A 26629-nucleotide genomic window follows, 5' to 3' on the forward strand; every position below is an offset into this window, starting at 1 on the left:
GTTGATCAAGCAGTTTTCACCTTCTCGTGGCTGGTGTTTGTTTCAAAGATATTTACTTGGAAAGTCAGGAAATAAGGTCAAAGAAACAATATCAGCTAATCTGAATCAAAACAAAAAGCTACACTATGACACACCAGGAAAATTGATCAGGTTACAGGTGAAAAGAGGAAGATTGAAGGCGGAAACAGTGCCATTCTTAGATCACTCTTGTACTCCTGTAGGACATGAGAGTTTGCATACGTTTTAAAGGTGATAGAGTGGTTTCTACCCTATCAATTATTTTCATTCAGCCAAAGTGTTTATGCAGTGATGGTTAGCCATAAACAGAGGATGAGATCTAAAACACAGGTCTATGTGGAGTATGATAAAAAACAGGAATTCACTTGAAAAACAAAGGTTAAAGTGAAGTTATTGCTAGTTGTGCTGATAACACCCTAAAGTATGTTTAAAAAAACTTCTTAAATTCGCTGAAAAGCACAGTTTTAAAGGACTGTTATGGTTATAAAACAAAAACCTAAAAAACATTGAAATTCATCATTTATGATTTAGTAAATTGTGCTTCCATCATGCACTACTTATGACTTCACAAATTACATCACTCATGACATGTTAAATGACATCTAATGACATCATGGATGCTATCTCGAATAAAATCGCTGATGACATCATCCATTATACTGATATTCACATTACTCCACAAACCCTAACAAAATGATAAAAAAAGAAGTAGGAAAAAAGGGGCCTTTGGTCGTATACAGATTACCTTTACTGCCTGCAGAGGGGTGGGTATGGGGATTGAACATATGACAGGCTCTGTAACTAACCACCACTGGACACGGTTGAAGACCTTGCACAGTGGCGATTTGGCTTACTACAGTGGGTTGGGCACAGGCACTAAACCATGCAATAGAGCTAAAAGCTGTACACAGCCAGGGTTTGTCACAAATATTTAAATGAAGGCCCTGCTGTAAAGCCACGCACGGCACCCAGCAGCTACTGCGCACACATAAAGGTCACGTGGAGCAGATATTCCCTGCCTGTGGTGTGCGTGGTTCATGGACAGTCCTTACATCCATAACCTACCACTATGGGCAAGGGCTGTGAGTAGTGGGGTTTTACTGCCTGTGGAAGCTTGAGTGCAGGCCTTGGTCAGAATTCATGCTCTGCTGCACATTGATGAAGGATGTACACTGGAAAGGATAGCCGCTCAGAGACAATTTGATTTGGTTCAGGGCATGTCTGTTGCCAGGGCTTGAGGCCAACCTCATTTGTGCACAGCTAAGGGCCGTGTGCTACATGTGTTAACCACCTGCGGAGTCTTGCCCTTATGGCCTGGTTGAAGGACAGCTTGACCAGCCAACCCTTGCTGTGCATTGTTAAAGGCTGAATGCATTGTGGCTCACAGAGAGTTGGGCACATGGCCTTGCCATGCAGCTAACTCATCGCTACACATGTAGAGTATTGGTAGCTTTAGATGATGTCAGTTGTGATGGAAACAGTGACGTCATCAGTGATGTAATTTAACGTCATGACTGATAAAATATGTGAGGTCATTCGCTGTGCGTGGTGAGGTGCAAGGTATGGTTGTTTTACTGAACCATAACATGCAAGTTTCAAAGGTTTCTAGGTTTTGTTTTGTAAATAGTAGTGCATTATAGCTGTGTTTTTCCAGTGAATTCTAGTGGTTTTAAACCTACATTATGGTGGTATATGCAAACCTAACCGTAACCTCAATTAACCTTTGTTTTTGACACAAATACTTGTGCAATAGTTTTGTTTCTATAAAATCTCAGCATTGAGTTCGTTCTGTTTTTTTACTTCCCTTCCTGCAGAACCTCTGTGCAGATCCTGTTGGGCTGGGTGCACTGGCCAATACTTACAGCGACCAAAAACAATTCTTTATTTTTCTTTCACATGTTATGGCCTGTGATCAGTCCCTGTCCTTTAACAACTTGTCAAGGTACTTGGGGCCTAAATCATAAAGATCTTTGATAATGGATCCTGAATATAGTTTTGCACCAGAGGGATGTAGAGAGGAGCTCTGCTACCATAAAAAGCTTATTTCCTGCGATTTTGTACTAAAGTGTAGGAATTGAAGTTTTGGTCGTTATTTTTAAGGCAGAGCCAGCTATGTGTCACAGCAATCACTATTAATAGTGGTGAGAATGTGACAGGCATTACCAGGCACATACATTAGTTGTTAGAGCCTTTACTACTTGTCACTGAACATCTGTGTGGATAGCTTAGGTGCTACAAGGTGCTGGATTACTCTCTCATATTTGAAAGTTGGGATCAAACCTTGAATTGCAGAATTGCCTAATTACGGACTTGCAGATTCTGCCCTGAAAAAGTCAGCATAGCATTAATCAAGGTTTAGAGCTGCAGCCTCTAATAACATGTTTAACATAAGCATTAAGATACTTAGAAATGTTATGACAATTTGTATTATGGAAGACATCAGAGCAGGCACACATCCACTGACGTGTTCCACACAAAGGTCCCAGACAAAGCTTGGGCAACTAATTTATGAGACTATTGGTTTGTGAAACGTGCATGTGAATAAAAACCAATACCAGTGAACACACATATTTGAGAACTGCATCAGTGAGTAGATGTAAAGTTGGGGAATGGAAGATAGAATAATTAGCTGCTGTGATTCATAAATAACACTAGAGCAATTGCAGTGGCAGACCATTTAAACAACTCAATAATGGCCAGTGTATGTACACAGTAATGTTGTTATGCTGAGAAATATAGATTGGCAAATGGATTACAGAAATAAGTAATTCAGAGCAAAATGGTTGAGGTAAGGTTGGTTTGTTTATCAGGAGAAACAGCCTGCTGATCATCTGACTTTAGATTCCTTCTGACGATGACAACTATGGTTCCCCCCCATGATACCATATGGTAGGCACTGTAAAGAGCAACTACCGAATGCCACCAGCTGTAGATTACTATTTGTGCCTTTTTTTCCTTGAGGGATTTTAAAGGAAAACAAAAGTCTCATGCTATATTTGCAGGATATGCGGTGAGGTATCTCATCTTTCCACAATCAGCTAGCAGCAATCCCCACAGGGTTGATCCTCGAATAGTCACAGGCAAGTAGCCGAACAATTTTCACTGTGCCAATTGAAAGAAATCTGCGCTCATAATAAATTAGAAGTCTGAAAATATTTATTAACAAGAAAAAATAATAAGTGGAAAACAGAGCTGGGTGACAAGGGGATCTTCCAGAACCATTGAGCAGAAAAGCTAAAACACACAAGTACAGAATGCAAAGGTATGTTTCCCCCCACAGGGCTCCAGTGGTGATCATGAAACAAAAGCAAAAGAAAAAGAGCTACTCAGGTGCAGAAACTTACATCGCGTGATAGTTGCGGTTTAGTACACATTCAACCCCCAAACTGAAGCAATAAAACCTTCAGAGGTCAGCAAGCTGTTCAAGAATTCTTAGCTGCGATGGCAGGCGTGAGAGAGAGGCTTTATGCGTGAGAGACAGGCACAACTTGGTAACATTGGTTTATACACTGAGCAAGAGCTTCGCTGGTGTCTGCTGGTGCTACAGTTACACCAATGCACTTTTTCTAAATTCCAAACAGTGTGGAGTCCATGTTTACAGAATATAGCTGGTTGTAAGTTCATCCTCACAAAGTGCAGCTGAGTCAGTGGATTGATCGTTCTGGTGCTGTAAGGACACCCAGTAATAATACTACTGGAACGCGGCTGCAATGCTGGAGATATCTTTATAGCCCAGGGGAAAGAGAAACATACCATTGTCAATTACCATAGAGCTTTCATTGGTTTGAATCTTAAAAGATCTGTTGTATAGTGTTAGAAATGGGGTTTTTGGCTGGCAGTCAGGTTACCCCCTGTCCAAGCAAAAGCCCTCACTCTAGTCAGGGTAAGTCACACACAATCCAAGATTATCCTGTGCCCACCCTCTGGTAGCTTGGCACGAGCAGTCAGGCTTAACTTAGAAGGCAATGTGTAAAGTATTTGTGCAATAAATCATACAATACCACCATATAGCACCACAAAAATACACCACACAGTGTTCAGAAAAATATATAATATTTATCAGGATAATTGTAGGTCAAAAAGAATAAAGTTGCAATGGAAAATTGTAGAGATATCACTGAAAAGTGATATAAAGTGTCTTAAGTCTTTAGAATATAAACAAAGTCTCTTTCAAACACAAGTACCTGGTTTAGCGTGGAAAAATCTCCTCAGAGGGCCACAAAAGAAGAGGTGCGTGGAAAAAGGGTGTGTGCGTCGATTTCTCCTCAGCACACACGGACTTGCGTCGTTATTTTCCACGCGGGGAAGTCGTGCGTCGTTTTCCGGCACGCGGACAGTCTCTTTCTATGGATCGCGGGGATTACCAGATGTCCCGGGTCTGTGCGTGGATTTTCCTGCTTGTTTTCCGGCTGCGCGTCGTTCTGCGGGCTGCGTGTTGAAATTACGATCTCACGGCAGGCGTCGTGTCGATTTCTCCTCTAGAGGTCGGGCGGTGTTGTCCTTGCGAAGCCGTGCGTCGGATTTCCGGTCGTCCCCAGAGCGTCGCGTTGATCAGCGTCGGTGTGCGCCGTTTTTCTCACCGCGGCACAAGCTGTGCGTCAACATTTTCGGCGCACGGAGCGTCCAAGTGAAAAAGGGAAGTCTTTTTGGTCCTGAGACTTCAGGGAACAGGAGGCAAGCTCTATCCAAGCCCTTGGAGAGCACTTTCACAGCCAGACACGAGTTCAGCAAGGCAGCAGGCCAATAGCAAGGCAGGAGTCCTTTGTAGAAAGCAGACAGGTGAGTCCTTTGAGCAGCCAGGCAGTTCTTCTTGGCAGGATGTAGTTTCTGGTTCAGGTTTCTTCTCCAGCAAGTGTCTGATGAGGTAGGGCAGAGGCCCTGTTTTATACCCAAATGTGCCTTTGAAGTGGGGGAGACTTCAAAGAGTGGCTAAGAAGTGCACCAGGTCCCCTTTCAGTTCAATCCTGTCTGCCAGGGTCCCAGTAGGGGGAGTGGCAGTCCTTTGTGTGAGAGCAGGCCCTCCACCCTCCCAGCCTAGGAAGACCCATTCAAAATGCAGATGTATGCAAGTGAGGCTGAGTACCCTGTGTTTGGGGTGTGTCTGAGTGAATGCACAAGGAGCTGTCAACCAAGCCCAGCCAGACGTGGATTGTAAGGCACAGAAGGATTTAAGTGCAAAGAAATGCTCACTTTCTAAAAGTGGCATTTCTAGAATAGTAATATTAAATCCGACTTCACCAGTCAGCAGGATTTTGTATTACCATTCTGGCCATACTAAATATGACCTTCCTGCTCCTTTCAGATCAGCAGCTGCCACTTCAACAGTGTATGAGGGCAGCCCCAATGTTAGCCTATGAAGGGAGCAGGCCTCACAGTAGTGTAACAACAAATTTAGGAGTTTTACACTACCAGGACATATAACTACACAGGTACATGTCCTGCCTTTTACCCACATAGCACCCTGCTCTACGGGTTACCTAGGGCACACTTTAAGGGTGACTTATATGTAGAAAAAGGGGAGTTCTAGGCTTGGCAAGTACTTTTAAATGCCAAGTCGAGGTGGCAGTGAAACTGCACCCACAGGCCTTGCAATGGCAGGCCTGAGACAAGGAAAAGGGGCTACTTAAGTGGGTGGCACAACCACTGCTGCTGGCCCACTAGTAGTATTTAATTTACCAGCCCTATGCACATAAAGTGCACCTTACTAGGGACTTATAAGTAAATTAATAGTCCAATCAGGTATGATTCAAGGTTACCATGTTTTTAGGGAGAGAGCATATGCACTTTAGCACTGGTTAGCAGTGGTAAAGTGCGCAGAGTCTAAAAACCAGCAAAAACAGTGTCCACAAAGTGGAGGGAGGCAGGCACAAAGTTAGGGGTGACTACCCTAAGGCTGTCAGGTCTAACATATAGCCTTACTGATGTAGACCAGAGTGCGCTGATGAGATATTGGGTTGTATGTAAAACGGCCTAACCCAACCCAGGCTTGAATGATCACATTCTTGCACTGTTACCTACACTGAGTTAGTACAACTATTAATAAGGAGGGTGGGTCACTAAGCCCTCCTCCACCCCTCCTTGTGACGCCTTTAGCAGAGGCCTAGACATGTCACTTTATATTTTACATTGTTGGAGTGACTAAGTTCAAACAAAAACGACAAGTCTGCCTTTTGATTTGTGTATGCTGAGATGAAATACTGATCACGTGACTGTAGGGTTATTAAAGCAAACATGGGAGTGCCTTCAAATATTTCATGATCTAACTAAGAGGGATGCCATAAGCCTATATCATATTCCAGTATCTAAAGGGCTTGATTCAGAAAATGTCTACTCAGCCTATGCCGTGGTTGTAGTATTACCAGCTGCTGAAAGCAGAGGGATAGCAGAACTTAGAAGCAGCATTGTCATAAAAATTAAGCATATGAGGGCTGATGATTTTGTCCATCAAGATCTATAAAGGAAATACGTTTGAGAGATGGTTGGGCAAGTCGAGTGACACCAGCTAAAACTTGCAAGAGCTCTTGTCCTGGCATCTAAAACGCACTTGCACTGCAGCAGGTTATTCCCTTGAATACGCTTTTAAAAATTCTCGTTGAGGTGACCCCAAAGTTTGACAGTGTCATCACCCTGCTCCTGTCATTTCTATCATTATAAAGTTATTTATATCTTTTAGTTGTTTGATCTGGCTCCATTACAGCCTTCTGGTGACCCTACTAGAGTACTGGCCCACGGGTTTAAGATACAATACCCATCATCAGAACGCTGGTGACTTTCACCTGAATTGAAGCTTTGCAGTAGGATACACACTCTGCATTTTAATATGGTTTGGTCAGGTGTTTTGTGAGGGGATGTTACTGTAAATGCAATTAAAGTAAGCTTTACCCAAGGTTGAGAAATTAGCAGGAAAATCCTAGCACATTTTTTTGTCAGAAAGCCAACAAGCTAATAAGCCTAGCATGATGCTATAGCTGCTATGAGTCTACTTGCAAATATAAGAGTTTTATAGTTAATTATTGAAATAAAAATACCAGAAAGATTATAATAAAAGCTAAAAACACAGCAAGAAGGCTGCTTTGGTATAGTCGATATTGAGAGCAACCACTTCTGTGATACCACAGCAGTGGCTTTAAAGTGTCACTCTGCACCCTGAAAACACATACTTAAAATGAATATCTCCCTCCAATGTGTGTGAAGAACCAATGCAGAAGGACACTTGCTATAATTCTTTCGTTTCCATAGTCATGTGAGAACTGCAAAAACTGTTGCATTCCAAAGAAGTTCGTTTTTAAGCAACTAATCTGAAGGTGTTTTGATCAGATTTCGCACTCCCTCGGAACGTTCTCCAAGTTCGCTCTTTTTATTCTAGAATAAGATAGTCTGGTCATCAGATTTGTAGTCATTTTGACACAGCAGGTACCTGGTATAAATATGAGAATCATTTAATTTAAATCCCAAACTCTGCTGTTGAATCCGATACTCATATGCCTCGGAATGCCACTTTTCCACCTACTATCCAGAGATTAATTTCAACAAACAATTGTCCGCACCAGTAAACACAATCTGTAGCAGCAAGCACCCAGTGATCCTGGTTCTTCCTGAATCAGGATCAGGGAATGCCCATCATCAGATCAGTTTTTTTGTGCTTGCTAGTCCAACTTAAGTGTGCAAAAAGTTTGTCAAATAAATCGGTTCCAACAATTACCAGAACATGGCTATCCTCAGAATTGAAACGTGCAAAGGCACTGCCCCTATTAGAAGCATGTAGCATGTTAGAATTGGGGGTGGGGGTGTCCCTTGCAGGGCTTTGTGAGGTTGTGCACCTGCCTTACGTTCCCCTTTTCTTTGGTAACCTAGTTTTCTGAGCTGGGTGCATACAACAACAATGTGAACACGCTCGGGCCTGGTATGACTTTGAGCGGGGTCTGTGGTCTGGAGGGGCAGACAACACATGCTCTCCCTACTACATGGGACTAATGTCCATGTACCGACTTCTGGAATATTGGCAGTGGTGGCAGCATACTTTTTTTAACCAACAGGTTTAGGAAGGATCTTTTTCCTTGATCACGGTTACAAGTGAGTAGCCTACCGGCCTTGTTCCATAAAGTCGTGCTGATGCACTAAAGCCAGGTCCTCGCGCAGACATCCTGTGCGTGTATAGTATGAGTACTGAGAGTATAAAGTGACGCATAAGCAGGATGAGTTTTGCAGATGAGTGTCATGAGACCAGTGGGATCTATTTTGTATTGCCCCGGTAAAGCATGGCACAAGATGGGATCCGCATCATAGCCTCCCAGACTAGCAAAGTGTTTTGTTGGTGTTCTAGAGGTTTCTTCCGGGATGCAGTAGACATTTAGGAGTAGGAAAATGGACACAGAGCTGCCTTTAAAAAATGGAGCAGTAACCTTCCAGCAGTTGTCTGCCTGATCATTCCCTCCTGAGCATTCGCAGTAGATGAGATTCATGGTGGGGAGAGGTGGTAACAGCAGTTCCTTTTTAGTGCAGAGGGTCCCATATTGTCAGGGCCTGCCAATACGACAGCAAGTAAACCTGAAATGAATTGGGTCTAAGCTGACACGAGACACTAGAAATTAGACTGGAGCCTATTTGCTAAGTAAGCGGAGACTAAGTGCCCTTGTGACTGAACTAGGGGTCACAACCACAGCAATCTGTTGCACTTTCAGTGTAGGCTGCACCTGTGAGTTTGCTAATTACATTAGTGCATTTACCTGCACAACCTCATTCTACCCCTGTACCTACATTTATATCCTTTTTGTTTTAGATAGTAAAGTACTTCTCCTTTCCAAAAAGATAAGCACTGTGTTGTGCTCTGTATGTTCTGCACGCTGTGTCGTGCCGTCACGTGCTGCCTGCTGTTGTGCGCTTCGGAGTCCCTCGAGCATTCACGAGGGGCGGTTGGAGCGCAGCACTCGGAGAGGGCTGGAAGACGCTTCAGCTGCGGTTTGCTCGACGCAAGATAGATAAAATAAACTGTGTTTTTAAAACCAAGACGTATATTTACTGTGAATACAACACACTGTTTTGGGCAGATGTTAGTTTGCTCTATTGGGTGATAGTTCAGTGCTGAGTCTCTGCCCCATACCTAGGAAACCTTGGACTGCTTACCTTGCGACCCCCAGAGTTAAGTGCTGCAACTGTGCACTTGGTGCTCAGTTTTTAGTACCCTAGTAGGTCAGGTTACGGAACTACTGTGGTTGTAGTACAGTAGCTCCTGCTTTTCCTAGAACCACAAAAGTGTTCTGAAATAGCATAAGCTTATACCAGCATATACATCTATATCTCCTTCTGGAGTGCCATTACGAGTGGCCTGGTAACACCGATAAGGCTGGTAATGGTTTAGAAGTGATATAGAAACCCTTGTTTTATGTTTCCTAGCCGAGTCTATAGAACCTCAACACCACAGAGGAAATTGCTGGTTGGGAAACAGCCAGTTTTAATTTGAGCCTGTGGGTTCCGGTGCTCGGCACAGGCACATAATTGTCACCATTAGCACTTACGACAGCTGTCACATGGTGGCGAAGTCTTCATGATTTAGAGATTAACAGAACAACAGTTGTTTATTAATTCAATATACATATACATATTGGGGGCCTCGAACAGTCTGAATTGTCACACTTGCAGCAGTGTTATGGTTAGTAGTTGTGTAGCTTCTGTCTGACAGCGGCAATGGGTGGTGCAAACTGTGGTGGCCTCCTCACAAGGGCATTGGCACTTATAATTTTACAAATTAAACACTGAAAACTGCCCAAAAATAGGGGAATAACAAGTGAAAATCAGTGTTGTAAAACTTATTTGACTGTTTATTTCTCATTCCCCCTGGTCCCACTAGTGATCTGGATGCATATCTGCAATGGAACTGATGCAGGTTTTTTTGCTGTAATGTAGCCCTTAGTAATGAATCTCTCCAGACGCCTTAACATTCTACTATGAATTTACAAGCGTTTGGGCAAAAGTAAAAGCCAGTGGTGTAATGGTACATAAGTTCTTCTATATAACTGCCTACTCACTAAACAGCAGATGAACTTCACTATTAACCGACCCAATGTATAATAGTTGCAACCAAGAAAAAACATGCCCACAGTAACAAAAGACTGTCAATAGCTATTGTATTGTATGATATTGCCCATTTAAATAGCTGATGATACCTGTTGGGCGCTGAAATGCTTGTGTACCTAGTAGCACACTACACCATGATGGGTGTGTGCTTGGAAGTGTGTCATCTTTTATTTTGATCCCATGAGGGAGCTGTTTCTATTTCACGTATGAGAACCACCAAGGTACAGCTATTGTGTTCTAGGATACAATGCTTAGCTGTGTGATGAATGAAGAGACGTGTGAGAGAGGCACTCCTGTTGGCACCTGATATAAACAGTGGATCATCCCTGCTTTTCACACTCATCACACAATACTTTGTGACTTACTATATTACATTGGTTCCTCATTTATAGGTTAACTTGGAGATTTCACAGTGCACTGACTGTGTTATTAAAGGGAATCATGTGCAAGACAGCTACACAAAATATTCTGGAAAACTAATGTGCCCACTTCAAAAGAAACAGAGTAAAACATAAGAACAAACCTCCGGCTGTCCTTAAGAAACACACTTTTATACATCATTTTTTTTTTGTTTTTGAAGAGAACACTGAAGGGAAACATTGCTAGGTATACATGTTACATTGGGTGACAGGAGTCATATATAAGTACTCAAAGTTGGTGTTATATTGGCAAATAATAGTCTTAGTGCAGTAGTGACAAGGCACAATGATTGTTCATGGGAACAGGTTACAGGCTTCCTCAGGAGAGCATATAGAGCGGGGACTCCTACAGCTAAAAATAAAACAGTAGGTACATTCCTCGTGATATCAAGGGGACATGGGGGATCACGAAGAAAAAAATAGCAAATACATCAACACAGTACTATACATTGTTATTAATGATCCTCGGTCCATGCATCACAGTTTTAAATCCTGTTGTCAGTTAAGGTGCCGAAAGGAAATCCAGCGAGAACCACATATATCTCACGGCCAATGAAGTGTGAAAAACTAAAGAGGTGTGAGAGCGATAGGAGAGTTCCCTAATGGGTGCCGGTTGTCATTCTTGGCTTCTGTGTTACGGATGTAAGTGTCCCAGTTTCTCACTCCCAGCCTGAGTAGGTCCCTGGATCACAACAAGTGCAATGTAGTGGCTTCAACTCGGGCCCACAGTAGGAGCATAAGCAACTAGTGTTTCATGTCTGGTTTTGAGGGTGCCTTTCAGGTCATTGCTATTTATCGCTTAAAGAGGACAAACACCAGGTCTATGAACAGGTGTAGCTGTTTGTCCCCCTTAGCTTTGGGGTGAAGGCCCAGGAGACAAGACTCGGGGTAAGTAGAAGCGTTTACCCACAAGTTCCTCAGTGGTATTCATAACCTTCAGCCAGGTCACTTGCAGTGGAGGGCATTCCCACACCATGTGGTCGAAATCAGCATCTGGTAATTGACAGCAGGGGCATTACGCTTGATGCGGTGAGGGGATAGATAAGTGTGGTTTGTGTAATTAAATTGTGTGTATTGAAATCAGGTGTTCCTAGAGACTTCCTTTACTTGTCTCAGTTTTCTTGACCATGCCTTGGCTGTGAGTGGTTGAGGGAGCACATTATCCCATCTAGTCTTTGCCACGATTGGGTTACCCATCGTGACGGTGAGCAAAGCGGAGTGTAATGTAGAGATAGCACTGTTTATGTTCCTGCATATGAGGAGGGTAGTAAAGATGGGTGATGGAGTCGGTTCCATCTCTCCTGCCCCCCAAGTGGTTCGCACAAGTTGTCTGATGGCATGATAAGTCAAAAAATGACCGGCACCTATCCTGTACTAAGATCCTGGGAGGACTTAAGTGTCCCATCGTTGTAATGGTCGCCCAGGTGGACGATCCACACCTCGTTCCAGGCTGATACATCGGGGTCAGTGGGCACCCAGTGAGCTTGCAGGAATTGCAGGAATGAAATCAGTGGTGAATACGAAGCATGATTGTTCACATCACCTATGTAGCGGCGCCAGCATGCACATGCCATGGACATCTAATGCGTTTCACCTGGTGGACGGCAGGCACAGTCTATAAGCTAGGTGTAGATTCCAATTATGCCCAGGGTGTTGTAAACTGCTTTTTGTTTAGGGCTGGCGTTCCCATCCAACCGGCTCATCTGCCATTGGAGTTGTGCTGCGCATAGTATAATTCGAAATTAGATCCCCCAAGCCTCCTTTCAATAATGGCCAGTGTGCGATAGCCAGTGCCACTTATTACTGCCTGTCCCCCTTATTAAGTCCAGAAGTAGACCAGGAAGTTCCTGGAAGAAGACTTTGGGGAGTGTCAGCAGTAGTGCTGCAAAGAAATACAGCAGTCTAGGTAGGCTTATCACTTTAGATATTGCTACGCCTCCCAATGGGGAGAGAGGCAATAATCGCCAGAAGAGGAGGGATCCACGGACCAAGCGTACTGCCCGGCCGACATTACCCTCCCTGGGGGCTGCTTCTGAATGGTATACATGAATACTTAGTTATTTAAAGGGCTACACCAGCAAATTCGGTACATAGGTGTGTCATCCCTGAAGGGTTTGGGAATCAGGGTCAGAGGGAACAATCAGGACTTGGAGCAGTTGACTCGAGCCTCCATGAGGCGGCCATGCAATGGTCGCGCACTACCACCTTGTGTGCGTCCCACAATAAAGGGTTCGCCCCTTTATTGTGTTTGAAATATTGCCTGAGGCATGCTGAAGTGTCTTCGCAAAATGGGGTATCGAGCAAGGCCTCCAGTTGTAGGCACCATGAAGGGAAGCGTAGTTGCAGCCTGCCCCATTAGATACTACTTGGAGTGGGCAGTGGTCTGACAGTGTGTGTGCCAGGTATTCTGATCTGACTACCTGCGTCACTCGTTGTTCAGTACATAGTACTAGGTCTAGTCTAATGTGGATGTCATGTGCTGGAGAATAAAATGAATATTCTCGTCATTCGGGTGCCCCATGCACCACACCCTATGTTATGCCATGTCTATGCCATGCAGGACGTGGTATATTCTTGCATTGTGTCACCCCATGTATGAGTGTCCTAACAATGTACAACCATGTGCAGAGGTTCCGAACAACGTCTGTCAAGTTAAACCAATAAGAGAATAACCAACAACCAACTCTCCCCAGGTCGGTCGACTCAAATGTCGACAGCCACATACCCACAACAACATACCAATAAGTAAAGAAACATGTCAATAGGGTAACCATTTTGGATTCTCTGTGAGTCGTGGAAGACACGATCTGATGTCATGAGCCTGACGTGGAGTGATTGACCATCCAAACCAAGCATGAATCAGGTGTGGACCTCGGGAAGGTCAGCTATAGTTATGGGCTTCAGTTGTCAATTCATATCCTTGTAACATAGACCAATGAGTGTCATCAGCAGACTGTGGGGTGATCACATGTCCTCGCGCTAGTGTAGCCAGTGAAGGCCCAGAGGCCCCTGTGTCAGAGCCAGAATGTAATGGTTGAACCACATGCAATGTGGTGAAGGAGTTCATGCTGAGTTGCAAAGCTTCTAGCATTGCCTTGGCCTGTTCATCCACCGCTTGATCTTGTGTTGGCTTAGTTCTGATGGTTCTGCATTTACGACAACAGGGGTGGGGTGTCAGCTATTCCCCATCGTTAGATTCCTCAGGTAGGGTTTGAGCTATTCCTTTTGCATGGCGCCAAGTCCAGAAATCCTCTGGTGTAGCAAAAACCTGGGCTCTCTCACCATCCATCCCGTGCAGCTTCGCTGGGGATAGCAGAGCATATTTATAGGTCAGTTCCCCAGAGTCGTTGTTTGGCCCTGCAATAGGAGCTATGAAGCTGCTGCACTTCTGCTGTAAAACCAGGATATGCAGTGATTGAGGTGCCTTCCTACTGCCTGGGATCTTTTGCTCAGAATTGCTAATGCACTAGGTCTCAGTCCTGGAAGTTAAGGAACTGGGCAATGATGGAACGCGGTGGGGTTCCCAGAATGGGTGGTCTGACAGATATTCTGTGTATCTTTTCCACAGAAAAGAATGTGGGTACCTTGCCTGCCAGCACAGTGTTTATCAAGCATTTTTCCATAAAGAGTTCCATGCGGGGGCTCTTTGCCCTTTCAGGGAAGCCCAGTAGGTGGGTGTTGTTACATCTAGACCACCCTTCGGTGTTCTCTATCCCTACGGTGCAGTGCAGAACTCAGCAGCTTCGTCTGTGCCTCTAGTTCTTGCACTATGGTGTGCAGTGTGGTTAGTGAAGTTTTTGGTCTTCAGTATAGCTTGTAGAACCTTTTCAAATTGGGTAGAGTGTACCTGAAGGGTGCTCTGTAGGTGGGTCAAGGACTTTGTAGTGCGGGTGGTGGAAGAAGATGATGGCGTTGGGTCGTTCAATAGGGATTTATTTATCTTAGGTTTCACCATCATGGCGGGTCGGTGCAAAGTGCGGGGCACATGAGCTGATGGGCAACTCCTGCAGCGGGCAAGTACAGTAAATAGTCAGGTGGTGCTTCCTAGTAGGGACTAATCCCTAATGCTTCCCTGTCTCACAGGATATCCAGTCCAAAGCGTCCTGTGGCAATCTCGATTTGTCTAATGCTCCGGCTGAATTGACCCCCCCCTCCACTTCTGTCTGGGGTGATCACAGACCATATCAGCATTGTACTACCCAGCCACCTTGCTGCCAACGTGAGGTTTCCCCTGATGCCTTCCAGTAGGCCCTTCCTACCTAGTTGTGACAGGTCGTTGCGCTTAGGTGTATTATTACCACATCAGGCTATGTGTGCCATGTGGCTAGCAGCTCCCCCAGTGTGGCCTGTAGATGCTCCAATTTCATGGCCGTGTAACCGAACCATTCTATGTTTGTTTGCTGTGGACATTGCTCCCTCCTGGAGCCTCTCACCTCCCACCAGACTCGGGCTCTCTGTACACAGGAGTGTCCAATCACCCATGCGGTTCTTTGCTCTGCACCTGTATTTGGAAGTGACCAGGGGGAAGTAAGGTTCTTGTTTGTTTGTCCCAGCCTGCTGTTCTGCCCCTGTTGGCGCGGGAGACGGGTGGGAGGAGGGATATGAGGGGGTTGGATGGCAGGTAAGGGGAGGAGCTACTCATGCTTGCCTGGTTGTTACCTTCTGATGTAACTTTTATAGGCGTTTGAGCTCCACCTCCCAATTGTTTTTATGCCTACCTGCGGCAGGCTGTGTTGGGCTGCCGATGTCGCCGCCCCTTCTAGCCTGCACCACCCTTTCATCAAAATGAGAGTCAGTGGGGTCTCTTCCCGTTACTAGCTTACTAAAATGTGCCACTGCAGTTAGATGCACCTGCGCCCACAACTTGGATTTCTTCTGCGTGAAAGCCTTCTGTGTAAATTGCTCCACAGCTTTCTTCACTTCCTGGTGGTCCTCAAAGGCCCTTGTACTGTTCTTGCACAGGCGGCATAGCGTCTTGCTGTCTTTGGGGCTAGGGCATGCTCTATCAAAAGTGACAAGTCCCCTCCCCCAGGCCCCACAGGCTGCACAGAAACGTTGTCATCTCTTGTTCTGCTTCTGGAGCTAAGCTCCTGAATCTCTCCATCTGGAACAGAGAGAGTGCATCTACTTTAGTGTTATTTATGCCTGGGACGTGCCACGCCCTAATGTCTAGGTTGTTTGCTGGTTGCACTTTTACAAGGTGGCGCAGCAATTTTAACACTGTTGTGCACTGGGATGCCCCTCTATTAATCGTGTGGACTACCTTCTGGTTTTCCAACCACAGTGAGTACTTCATGTCCTTCAGCTGTTCTTGCCAAATTGTTAGGGCCACTACAATGGGGAATAATTCAAGGAGCGTGATGTTCATTGTGAGGCCCGTTGCTGCCCATGTGTGTAGCCACTTCTTGGCACACCATCTATTCTTTAGTAAGGCCCCAAAACCTATGCTGCCTGCTGCATCAGTATAAAGTTTGATCTGCTTTGTGGACACCCAGGCTTCTTTCCATATTAAGGTGCCATTGAACTCTACCAAAAATAACAGCTGAGTCCTCAGATCCTGCTTTACCACTGAGTCCAACCTGACATGGTGGTGTTTTTTCCCAAGCCCCCTCGTCAAATGCATGATTCGCCTGTCAAACCCCCTTCCTGCTGGGATGTCTCTCGCTGCTAAATTCAATTTACTGATTAGCCCTTGGAGCTTCCCAAGTGTGACCTTCTGCTTGTCCTTCACCAGGTCCTGTACTTTTACCTGGGGCATGCTGGATGTGCCTGCTTCTGAGTCCAGCTCTATGCCTAAGAAAACCAACTTGGTGGTAGGACCCGTTGTCTTATCCTCTTCCAGAGGTTCCCCCAACTCTGCTGCTAAAGATTGGAAAGCCTTCGATAAGTCCTGACATTCTGATCCACAGGGCTGCCTGAGGAATAGGAAATCATCTAGGTAGTGTGGCTTCCCACCCCTTGGGTGTCATTTGTGCAGAGCCCATTCCATGAATGTGCTGAGTTTTTCAAAATATGGGCACAGTAAGGATCAACCCATGGGCAGGGCTTTGTCAAAATATGTTTCCCCCTCAAATTTGAAACCCACAAGGTGGTAACTCTCTGAGTGAACGGGGAGAAGCATGAATGCCTACTCTATGTCTGCTTTCGCCATCAAGGCACTGCACCCTTTTGTGCGCACTATTGCTACAGCATCCTCCACTGATGTGTACCCCACCGTGCAGTCGTCAGGGTCAATACCATCATTCACTGGCTCGCCCTCAGAGTAGGTCAGGTGGTGAATAAGCCTGAATTTGCCTTGTTCTTTTTTGGGGGACCACTTCCAAGGGTGGTATTACCAGACCAGTGGGGGGCTCCTCTCAACCAGCCCTCTACTCTCCCCAGCTCCTTCTCTTTGTTAATGTTTTCTCTTATTATCTCAGGGTGTCTTCTTCTCTTTGTCCCTCTTGTGGCTGCTTCCTCTTCCCCTTTTGCATTCAGCTGTGTGATGCTGCCCTCCGCATGTGGAGCACACATGCCTGAATTTGCAAGCTGCCCCCCCAAGTGCACTCATCCTTGTCAAATTTGAAACATAGCACTGTTGCACCCTTCCCAGTTTGTGACCCCCCCTTCCACTGTGTGTACTGATGCTGTTTGTAGAAGGGCTTTGCCTTCTCTTGCCTTCCCTTCTGATAGCTCCTGCGAAAGGAATGCTCGCTCTTCCCTACACAGCTCTTAGCCTCACTTGCTATCATCATCTTGTGCATGGAACCTCCCATATCCTCCTCGTCCCATTCCATGTCTGGGTGAGCTTACATTTTAAGCCTGAAACCTTTGTCATAATCTAGCCAGGCGTCCCCTGTAAATTGCCGCTGGGCTTCCTGTATCTTTGATTCGTAGAGCCATAAATCTTTAGCACATTGGGGAAATGTCTCTACTATGATGCAGGCCATGATTCTAAACACATCCAGCCAGTTATCAAAATTCATCTCTTTCCTCACCCTGTTTCTCTCTCTCCTCTCTTCCTCTTCCTTGTCTACTGAGGTCAAATCTGGCCCTTCGACCTGGATCTCTAAGAGCAATAAAATGTCGATGAATTCCCTGAGCCAGATTTGCTCCTTGACCGCTAGTGGTATCATACTTGCCAGACATGGTGCTCGGGATACCATGTAGGGCCTCCCTAGGCTGCCTTCTTTATATGCCTGTGGGGCCAACCCCCCAGCTGATGGGCTGCGCCGTCCGCGCACTTCCACTTCTGTGTCACTGCCCCAGACTTGTGTTTCTAGTGCCCTGGCGCCTGCGGATTTTAACTTCTCCTCCCCCCGGTCGGGTGACGGTAATCACTCGCTCAGCACTTTTGCTCTAGGCGCAGGGGAACCTTTTCCTCTGGTGTCACTGAGGGCCGTGTCCCCCCTGGGTTTGCCCCCCAGACCCTCTTGCTTTGCACGCTCCACCCTGCTTCGCAAATAGCAAAGGCGTCATTGACTTGAAGCATTCCTCCACAATCACACTGATTTGCTCACCATTGTTTGCCTTCGCTCGCTTGCTAGGACATGGGGCCCCTGCTGCTAGAGATTCACTTGTCACTTTCCTGTCCCCCGTTTTGCCTCATCTGATTGCATTCTGCTTCCGCTTCTTTGACTCTCCTGGTGGCTCCACCTCGCCCCTGGCTGTGACGTTAGGCCCGTTGTCGGTGTGCTCCTCTTGTGTTGGACCCTCACTTTTTCCACCTCCCACGATCTGTTTCAGGATCCAATATTTGATGTGCATTGAGGCTGCCTCCCCTGCTGCCTTGATAATTTCCTCTTGGTTGATGCCTTGGTTCTCTGTGATGAGCTATGTTGTTGCTAGTCTCTGGTTCCTTGCTGGCAGGGCACGTCGGCCTGCATGGGCTATCCCCTGTTTTTGTGTTACTCTACATGGGTCGCGTCGCACACTGGGCTGTCCCCTGTTGAGTTTGTGACTGTGGTTGCAGCCAGGTCACGTCGCCCACAGGCCTGTCCCTGGCTGCCCGCTCTGCTTTGTTGCCTGGTCAACTCAGGTTACGTCGCCTCATAGGCTGTCCCTGGTTGAGTATTTGATTGGGATTACAGCAGGGTCATGCCACCCAATAGGGCTGTCCCTGACTGCCCCCACTGCTTTTCTTCTGGTCCACTCGGGTCACGTTGCCTTTTAGGCTGTCCTCGGCTGACCTGTGCTGGGGATATATTTGAGGGCTGTGCTGCCCGCGAAAAATCAAATGCTGTATAATTTTTTTTTGTTTTTTTTTTTTGTACGTTAAAGGGCGTTGGCTGGATTCAAACCCCTGCACAGGGGTAGACTGCTCTGAAACGTTGCTGCCGCTCTGACCCGTCCCTAAATGCACACAGCTCTCACCTGGGCCACATGTTTTTAATTGAGCGTTCCTGATACAATGTTGCTGGTGCTGCCAGGGTTATCTCAGCCCGGGTATGAAAGGGGGGGCGTGGCCTTGCACTCCACCCACTCCCTGCTAGTGCCGGCTTTCCTCTGAGCTCCTGGTCCCACATTTAAAGTGTTGCTAGCACTGCCAGTGTTAAAACAGCCCCAGTGTGAAAGGAGGGGGGCATGGCCTCACACTCCTCCAGCTCCCTGTTGCTGCTGGCTCTCCTCTATGCTCCCGCAGATAGATGTTGTTGGCGCTGCCAGGGTTAACAGCCCTGGTGTGGAAGGGGAGGGGGCGTGGTCTCGCACTCCGCCCACTCCCTGCTGCTGCTGGTTCTCTTCTTCGCTTCCGGATTCCACCGCAGCTTAGCCACAGATGCGGCCGCTCTGCCAAGGGCCCCTGCAGTGTTCCTGCTCACCTACTGGCAAGTTGCTTCTCCTCGGCACCGCTCTTTCCAGGCACACGGCAATCTCGGTTCTCGGCTCCTTCCACCTGTGTCAGCACCTCCGACGCTACCTGGTCTCTTCACTTCTGTGGCACCTCTTCTCCTGCATGCACATCTCTGCAGCCTCGCTGGTCCACTTTTGCTGGAAAACGCCTTCACCTCTTCAATAACCTCACCCCGGTAGGTCGCCAATCCTCCTCCAGTTGCTCTTCTGCTGTGTCTTCTTTGCGTGGCTGCCTGGCCGCCCAGGTGAAAAAGAGGGGTTCCGGCCCGGGCAGGGTCTTTTTAAGCCCCCATTCGTGCCCCTGGGGCAAGGGGGGAAAATTCAAAAGATTCTTTAGCCCCCATTGGGCCACCCAGGGCTGCCCCCTTTCCAATTCCACCCTGCACCAAGTGCACAATGGGCAGGGGGGTGGGGGAAAGATCTGGGGAGGCCACTTCCGGTTCCCCCCCCCCCTTTGTTTGCATGTCCACTTTGGTGCGCTTTCTTGTGGGCCTTGGAGGGGGTTTCTGCTCTGGCCCCTCAAACCCCCTTTGGGTGTGGGCCTTCACCCAGAGTCCCTGCTCCTGTCGTGTGACGCAGAGGGCCGCTTGTTGGCTGCAGCGGTGCCCCTGCAGAGGGAGCACAGTAAGAGAGTCTAGTGCCCTCTGCAATTCAGGGACCCTTATCGGCAGTTCAGAACCTCCAAACGTGTTGCCTCCAGACATTCGTCGCTCACCTCCAAATCAGTCCACACAGCAGTCTTCTTGTGTCATTGGCACCATCCCCCAAAGCGGGAGCTCCTCGAGTGCAAGGAAGCTGGGATGCACACCATCTCACTGCAAACTTTTGCTTTGGATGGGGAGGCTTACTGCAGGATGCTGAGTGGGCAGCACGGAGCTCTTGATTATGGGTCCATTGTGGCCCCATCTTGGCCACTCCCCGCTTATGAAACACTTGAGTGTGGCTTTTCACACTTCATTGTTAAAAAAAAAAAAAAAAAGAGGCCTGCTGAGACTAGGGGCCATATGTACAAACACTTTTTCCCATAGACACAGAATGGGTGAAAACCTTTGCTACATCTGCCCCCTAGGTTCCTGGGTGCTCTTTTACAGAACTTCTGTTTCTTTTCTCAGATTGGCTCCTCCAGCAATCGAGCTGGTAAAGGTCATTACCTCCCGTCCCTCCCTCGCCTTCCTTTTAACCAATGAGGCCTCCTGCCTCCCCCCTAGACCCTCCCTTCCCCTTTCAAAACCCCCCCCCACCCTTATCCCCTCCTGTTCTTTTGTCTAGCCCACGCTAGACGGTTTTCTTTCCCTTTCTTACCTGCACGGCGGGGCCTGGAGGTCGTCGATGGAGGCACTCCTCGGGACGCGGAGCTCCGCGAGGAGTGCTACGGCTGGGGCGCGTCTTGAACGAGCAGCATGGTTGCTCGAGAGGCGTGTCCTGGAGGCCGGCTGACGGGGTCAGCCGGCCCTCTGTGGCTGGGGCGTTAGTTTCCGGGTTTCCGCGCCGCGGAGCCGCGAGGACCGAGGAACTTCAATTTTTGGATGCTGGTCAGGTAGGACGGGCGTTCTGCCCGTGGTTTTTTGGATTTTTACAAGGATTGTGACCTTTTTAGGGTTTGGTGGAGCCCTGTTAGGGAGGACCAGGGTCCTATATGTAGGGTAGTGTTTTGGAATGAAAGGCAGTGTTATTTTGGTTACCATGCCTAAAGCTCCAGCAAAGAGACGTGGTTGTCTCTTCTTCCTCCTCGGAGGTGGGAGGGGAGGGTAGCATTGCTCTTCCTGAGAACCCACAGGTACCTGGCAGGGGTACTCCCCTCATGTCTAGTGAGGAAGTGCAGGATATGGGTGAAATGGCTGTCACCAGGGCACTGCAAGCTGGCGTGGCCAGGACTGATCAGTCTAAGCGTGCGCAATCATCGGTAGCGGCAAGAAAATCCTCATCGGAGAGTGAGGATGAGGCCCCATCAACGTCATCTGGGGGGAAATAGGTTTCCAGAAGAGGTAATGTGGGAAGTGATGACACATGTTCGGGACAGTTTAGGTTTCCCTGTGTTTCAACCTACAAACTCAGAGTCTCATTTATTTCCTCAAATATCAGACGCCTTTTATGTTTGCCATGCCTTTCCAGGGACCTGTGAAGGATATGGTGTTTCGTGAGTGGAAGGATGTGGAGAAGGCTCAGGTTCCACGATTCCTTCAGAAACTTTACTTACTTGAGGGTGAGGGGGTTTTTCCTCCTTCAATACGCCTGGACTCTATTCTGGCTACTCTAATTGGCAAAACGGCAGTCAATCCGGAGGATTGTGTGCCTACGTATGCCACAGACCGTAAAGTGGATTCAGGTCTTAAGAGGGCTTTTGCGGCGGAGAATCTGGCGCTGAAGGCAGGGATTTATTCTGCTTCTGCGTCACAATCATTGGTTCAAGGCTTTGATAAACTGGCGGTGGCTGTACAGGAAGGGGCGGAGTGTTCGGAGCTCCTGGCTGGTATGGAACAGCTGGCCAGATTATTGGCGGATGTGTCTTCAGATATAGTCCGTACTTCGGCTCTGGCATCTGGGTCTTTGATTAGGGCTCGTAGGTCCCTCTGGTTGCGTTCATGGAAGGCTGATCCAGGGGAAACGGCGGCCTTGTTGAGACTGCCGTTTGAGGGTTGTAACTTGTTTGGAGAACTATTACCATCCATACTTTCCAAGGCGTTTAAGGAGCGGAAGCATGCCTTACCTTATAAAGGGGTTTCTTCTTCGGGTAAAGGGTGGAAGAAGCATTCCAGATCTTCTCCTACTAGGGTTGCTAAATCCTTTTCGTTTAGGAGACGGCGTTTTCATCCGCGTTTTTCACCTAAGAAGTCTACTCCTGAGACCCGGGGTGGTTTCAAGAAGGGGTCCTGGCATTCGCTGTGGGCCTGGCAGAGGGCCGGTTGGGGGATGACTGTGTCACTTTCTTTCAGCTTGGGAGGACAGTGTAACCGATCATTGGGTACTAGACATGGTGACCAATGGTTATGTCATAGATTTTGTGGCGGTTCCTCCAGATTCCGGGGTGCATCCCACACCTCTGCCTTCAGAGGGGTCTTGGAGTGGAGCATTATTGGACGGAGTGCGGGACTTACTGGTCATGGGGGCCATTTCCCATGTTCCACTAGACGACCGAGGTCAGGGCACTTATGCGGTCTTGTTTCTTGTGCGGAAAGTTTCAGGGGGATTTTCAACCGGTGCTCAATCTGAAGGAGGTGAATACCTGGATCAGGACAGTGCATTTCCGCATGCTGTCCATTCGGACTATTTTTCCATTGGTCAGGCAAGGGGATTTTCTGGTGTCACTGGATCTGCCGGATGCTTACCCACACGTACCGGGGGCATGGTCCTCTCAAAAGTTCCTGAGGTTTGCTGTGGGGCAGGATCATTTCCAGTTTTGCGTTCTGCCTTTCGGTCTGAAATCTTCTCCCCGAATTTTCAGGAATATGCTGGCTCCTCTAGTGGCTTTGCTTCATTCAGAAGGGGTGTTTCTGCACCCTTATCTAGTCGACATTTGGATTCATGCCCATTCACGAGACCTTTTGCAGAGGCAGGTGGCCCAAGTTCTGGGGGTCCTGCAATAACACGGGTTTTTGATTAATTGGGTGTAATCAGACTTTGTGCCGTCCCAGGATCTGGTTTTTCTAGGGGCTCGGTTTCAGCCTATTCCAGGGTTGGTGACTGTGTCCGAAAAGAGGTTGGATGCTCTCCAGGCTTTGGTAAAGAAGGTATGGTTACTGTCTGCTCCCCAAGCTCTTCTATGGTTGCGACTGCACATTTGGCGTCAGTGATATTTTGGGTTCTTGGGCACGTTTCCATCCCCTGTGCTTGATGACGTGGTTCTTGAGTAGGTGGGATCCAGGGTCCGGTTCTCTGAAGGACGGGGTTCCAGGGTCCGGATTGATTCACAGAGAGTTGCAATGGTGGTTGGATGCAGACCGCCTGAGGGTAGGGGTGTCTTTGTCACCTCTGAGACCCGTGGTGGTGACGACGGATGCCAGCCTCTCCGGTTGGGGGGCATGGATGGGGTCAGCTCAGATTCGGGGGTTTTGGTCCCCTCGGGAGGCGAGTCGGTCATCTAATTGGCGAGAATTGCGGGCTATATTCCTGGCTCGGGTCCATTTCCAGGATTCCCTGAGGGGGTTGGCGGTTCTGGTTCGCACAGACGACTTAGTGGCCGAGGCTTATGTCATTCGGCGAGAGTGGTAAATGTTCGGGCGGATCTACTGAGCAGAGTGATTCCTTCCTCTCAACTTTTCTCTCTCCGGAGGTCTCTGTTTCGGCATCTGGTTCGGCTTTGGGGTCTTCCAGTGCTGGATGTGTTTGCGTCAGTAGAGAATGCAATAGTGGAGTGCTTCTGCTCCCGGTTTCGGTGTCCCCAAGCATGGGAGGTGGACGGGATGTCATGTCCTTGGCCGCAGGGCCTTTTATATGCGTTCCCTCCGTTTCAACTATTCAGGGCGTTTCTGTTAGGTGCCAGTGGCTTTGAGTTCTACCTTGCTGGCTTCATGGAGACGTTCAACTTTGCTTTCTTATGGTAGACAGTGGAAGGTGTTTTCGTCTTGGTGCTTAAGTCGTGAGTTGGATCCTTCCTGCGCTTCTCTCTTTGAGGTGATGCAGTTCCTGCAGGACGGTGCTCGTTTAGGGTTGTCAGTGGCTTCTCTTCGGGTACAGTGGGCGGCTATTCAGGCATTTAGGGACCATGGCGTAATCTTCAAGTTGAAGGGCGATTGATGCCTGGATTTTTTCAGGGGCTTATTAATTTATTTCCTCGCCCGGTCCGTTCTTTTCCCTCATGGGATCTGTCCTTGGTTTTGGATGTGTTGACGGGGGCCCCTTTTGACCCATTGGGGGACTATGATTTGCGACGTCTATCTTTGAAGACGTTCTTTTTGGTCGCCATTACTTCGGCTCGTCGGTTGGGGGAATTGGGGGCATTGGCATGTTCCTTTCCTTTTTTGTAAGATTTTTCCCGATAGGGTGGTTCTGGTTCCGGTGCCTTCCTTTATTCCAAAAGTCAATTCTTCGTTCCATTCCAGGCAGGCGGTCATCCTTCCTTCATTTTGTCCGGATCCCTCATCTGGGGAGGAGGTCCGTTTGCATTTGTTGGATGTACGTAGGGTTTTGTTGGAGTATCTGCGGGTGGTGGCTCCTTTTCGTACAGGGGATTCACTGTTTGTTACTTTTGGTCCGGCGCGCTAAGGTGAGAAACCTTCCACGGCTTCCTTGAGTCGGTGGGTTCGATCTTTGATTCTGTTGGCCTATTCCTTGAAAGAGGTGGTTCCTCCTCTAGGGATTCAGGGGAGGTCTTCCAGAGGCATGGCGGCGACGGTGGCAGAGCTTCAGGGGACTTCAGTGGTGGAGATTTGCAGGGCCGCCACTTGGGCTTCTCCTTCGGCGTTTGTGCGTCATTATAGGCTATCGGACTTGGGTGGTTTGGAGTCGGTGTTTGGTCACCGGGTCTTATCCTCTATGAGATAATGTTTGGGATGTTCTTGGTGCAGGATATTAACTAAGGGTCTTGCAACTCGATGTCCGTCTCCGGTGTGTTTTTCTTGCTATGTCTCATTGGTTAAAAGGAAGGCGAGGGAGGGACGGGAGGTAATGCTTCCATTTTCTTACGATAATGGCATTACTCCTAGTCCTACTCCCTCGCCTTCCTTTTCCGTTCCCTCCCACCCTCCCGGTACGGACTGTCCGAGTTGCGGCTTGGGCTTGGTTTTTGTACAGGAGGGGATAAGGGTGGGGGGGGTTTTTGAAAGGGGAAGTGAGGGTCTAGGGGGGAGGCAGGAGGCCTCATTGGTTAAAAGGAAGGCGAGGGAGTAGGACTAGGAGTAATGCCATTATCGTAAGAAAATGGAAGCATTGCATCTCACATTAGGTCTGGGTCCTTGCACCTTTCAAAGCCGAGTCGAGCTCATGCTCAACTTCATATATTCCGTTTCTCTTAACTAATATTACATATTTTCATGCAAGCGTTTAGCATGCATCTTTTACAGTAAATGCATAGTAAAATTAGTAGGTGGCCCCTATTACGTCGTTCCCTAAAAACAACCACAGATTATGGCCGTGTAAGTGCGCTCACATTCACATTCAAGGCGCTTCAGAATTGCAGGAAGTGGCTTCATGCTGTGCGCATAGGTTTTGTTCTCAGAAAAAGATTCACATATTATTACCAACTAGGTGGAGCAGATGAGGGCCCCGGGTGGGGAACCGTGACGCAGCGCTGGGCCGGGCTGAGAGCGTCACGTGTGCCAACAGGAGGGTTGGTCAGCAGAGTACTTCTCCAAACTGAAGTCAGAGAGGACTGGGGAGGCACTGCGATGGAAACAACCTAATGCACAGGATCTATATGCAGCGGTAAATCTAGTCTGGGATTAGGAGGAGGCTGGCACTGACACATAATTTCCAGTAAAGACAGTATACAGTAAGTACTCGGCATGGAGAAATGCTGCGCCGCGGTTTTAGGTTGTCCATATTAAAAATGGATTCTTGCTTTTTTTACTTTCGGCTTTTCCACAAACCGAGCCATTGTGAGCTGCCGGTTCCTGCGGATGTTGGACGCAGTGGGACATGTCTGTTCCCTGCTCTGGCTTGCTGTGTTGTCAGAGGCGCCCAGTACACAAACGGAGTGGGAAAACCATACTCGTCCGCTCGAGAAATGTTCCCCGCTGATAACTCTCTGCTCAGTTCTGTTTGCCGGGATCCCAAACAATATTTGCACGGAACCTACACATTGATGTTCGGCTCTTTAACTGCGCTTGTGCTCCCCGCGATGTGTTGTTTTTCTAACCCGTAACGCTTTTATCGTGCCAGGCAGTGAGCTGGTTCATGCCGCAGAGCAGTCGCACTCCGACAGAAAGTTTGGTAGCACTTCACTTCAGTCCCTCGAAGCCTCTTTGCAGGGTGTGGTGAGCTGTGCAGACGGAGCCCTGTGTGGCAGCTTGTGGAGCAGTGCACATGCATGTGGAAACTCCTTCCGAGCACCGCCCCGGCCAGTGTGATTCCAAGACTTGAGGGCCGACCCTGCAGATGCATCAGCTGCTTGTGCTGTGGCCGAGCCCTGGAAGTGGTCCAAGCTTCTGTCTGACCAGAAGGCTGTTTGTGTGACTGGTACATTAGCTGCGCTTTTGTCTCAGTGGCGTAGAGCTCGTGGAGCACCAATTCAAATGCGCCCAAATCAGCTACGTTTGCCTCTGTGAGGCTCTGTTGTGTGGCACTCAAGCAGGATGCGACGTGTGAGGGACGGAAGAACGTGTGGTTTACCCTATGTGTGGACTTCTAGGCTT

The 26629-nt window shown here is 47.9% G+C and overlaps 1 protein-coding gene across 13 annotated transcripts in view; it reads left to right on the plus strand.

Annotated features, from left to right (window-relative positions):
• Positions 1–26629, plus strand: part of CAST (calpastatin) — a 513209-nt gene that overhangs the window by 129564 nt on the left and 357016 nt on the right. For 2 of the 13 annotated variants that reach the window (XM_069225849.1, XM_069225867.1), the window contains exon 1: positions 25616–25767. The exons of 8 other annotated variants lie outside the window; for them this stretch is intronic. The gene's annotated coding sequence lies outside the window, so the exon portion shown is untranslated. Of the gene's footprint in view, positions 1–25608; positions 25768–26629 lie in introns of those variants that run through there. 3 more of the 13 variants (XM_069225819.1, XM_069225838.1, XM_069225828.1) reach the window with 3 other exon arrangements.

The sequence above is a fragment of the Pleurodeles waltl genome, chromosome 1_1 (genome assembly GCF_031143425.1).
Source record: "Pleurodeles waltl isolate 20211129_DDA chromosome 1_1, aPleWal1.hap1.20221129, whole genome shotgun sequence".
In the NCBI taxonomy this organism is placed as follows: Eukaryota; Metazoa; Chordata; class Amphibia; order Caudata; family Salamandridae; genus Pleurodeles; species Pleurodeles waltl.